The 1,936-nt window shown below is 51.7% G+C and overlaps 1 pseudogene; it reads left to right on the top strand.

Moving 5' to 3' along the window:
• The first annotated feature begins 960 nt into the window (after positions 1–960).
• LOC102542537 (mitochondrial import receptor subunit TOM40B-like) lies at positions 961–1,715 on the top strand (annotated as a pseudogene).
• The last annotated feature ends 221 nt before the right edge of the window (positions 1,716–1,936 follow it).

Here is a 1,936-nt window from a genome sequence, read left to right on the forward strand (position 1 = left end):
TGAGCCAAAGCTTAATTCGGAGCAAGGCCCTAACTCTTCAACTCTGTGACGGTTGAAAGAGGTGAGGAGAAGCTGCAGAAGAAAAGTTTGAAGCTAGCAGAGGTTGGTTTATGCCATTTAAGGAAAAAGGCTGTCTCCATAACATCAGAGTGCAAGGTGAAGCGGCAGGTGTGGATGTAGAAGCTGCAGCAGGCTGTCCAGAAGATCTAGCCAAGATCATTAATGAAAGAGGCTACACTGAACAACAGATTTGTAATGTATACAAATAACCTTCTATTGGAAGAAGATGCTGTCTAAGACTTTCACAGCAAGAGAGGGAAAGTCAATGCTTGGCCTCAGAGCTTCCAAGGACGGCTGACTCTCCTGCTGGGGGCTAATGCAACTGGTGACTTTTTTAAGTTGAAGCCACTGCCCTGTTTACCATTCCCCAAATCCTAGGGCCCTTTAGAATTGTGCTACATCTGTCTGTCTGTGCTCTGGAAATGGAATGACAAAGCCTGGATGACAGCACATCTGTTTAAAACATGGTATTTTAAGTTCACTGTTGAGATCTACCGCTGAGAAAAAAAAATTTCTTTCAAATTATCATTTGTTGACAATGCACATGGTCACCCAAGAGCTCTGACAGATATTGACAACAAGATTCATGTTGTTTTCGTGCCTGCCAACACAACACCCATTCTGCAGATCATGGATCAAGGACTCATTTTGACTTTCAAGTCTCATGTAAGAAATATGTTTTGGGCTATAGCTGTCATAGACAGTGATTCCTCTGACTGATCTGGGCAGTCTATTAAAAACCGCCTGGAAAGGATTTGGCATTCCAGATGCCGTTAAGAACATTGGTGACTCATGGGAGAGGTCAGAATGTCAACATAGATCAAGATGACCAGGGTGTGCTGGGGGGAAGGGGGCAGCATGATGGTCTGAGAAGGCTCCTCCCCTGTCCTCTGGAATGAAATGGGGAACACACTGGGCCTAGCACCCATGGGTGCTCTGCCCCGCTGGAGCCCCCATTGAGAGGAACCCCTTCCCAACCCTGGGAGCTTCGATGGGCTGCACCGGCTATGCAAAGGGGGCTCACACTGTGCACATGAGTGCTCTGGGCTTGCCCAGCTACCACCTCCATGCAGCCTATGCAGGGGATTGGCAACTTAGCCCCACTGAGACACAGCAGGCCAAGTTTCTGACATGGCATTTTGGTGGCGAGAATCGGGGAGATGACTACGCAGCCACTCTGACCCTGGGAAATCCTGACCTGACTGGGGAACCGGTGATCATGGTCGCTCCCTTCCTGCAGAGCCTCACTCATCGACTGGTGCTAGGAGGAGAGCTAGTTTATCACCGGTGGCCAGGCGAAGAGAGGCCATCTTGACACTGGCTGGGAAGTACTCGGCTGTACACTGCGTGGCTACATTCAATGTGGGATCAGGTGGGGCCCACGCAAGGTATTACCACAGGGCAAATGAACAGGTTCAGGTTGGAGTGGAGTTTGAGGCAAACACAAGGCTACAAGACACAACCTTCTCCTTTGGTTACTGCCTGACTCTGCCCCAGGCCAACATGGTGTTTAGAGGCTTGGTGGATAGTAACTGGTGTGTGGGTGCTGTGCTGGAGAGGAAGATGCCCCCCCGCCTGTCACCCTAGCCCTTGGAGCCTTCCTTAATAACTGGCGCAACAGATTCCATTGTGGCTTCAGCATCACTGTGGGCTGAGGTTGTCCCAGAGCCAGCTCCCACAGCATCTGGAACCTCTGAGTCAGGTGCTCAAGGGCCAGAGACTAGGCCCTTCCCCAGAGCCCACCTTGCTGGGTGGTCTCCGGGGCCCAGGAGCCAGAGTGGGGAAAGGACCATGCCCTCCTCAGAACCGGAGCTGCCACAGGGGCAGCTGCCGAGGCAGCACTTTTGAGGCTCCCCACTCTGCCATCAGCCCCAGA

The sequence above is a fragment of the Vicugna pacos genome, chromosome 6 (genome assembly GCF_048564905.1).
Source record: "Vicugna pacos chromosome 6, VicPac4, whole genome shotgun sequence".
NCBI lineage: Eukaryota > Metazoa > Chordata > Mammalia > Artiodactyla > Camelidae > Vicugna > Vicugna pacos.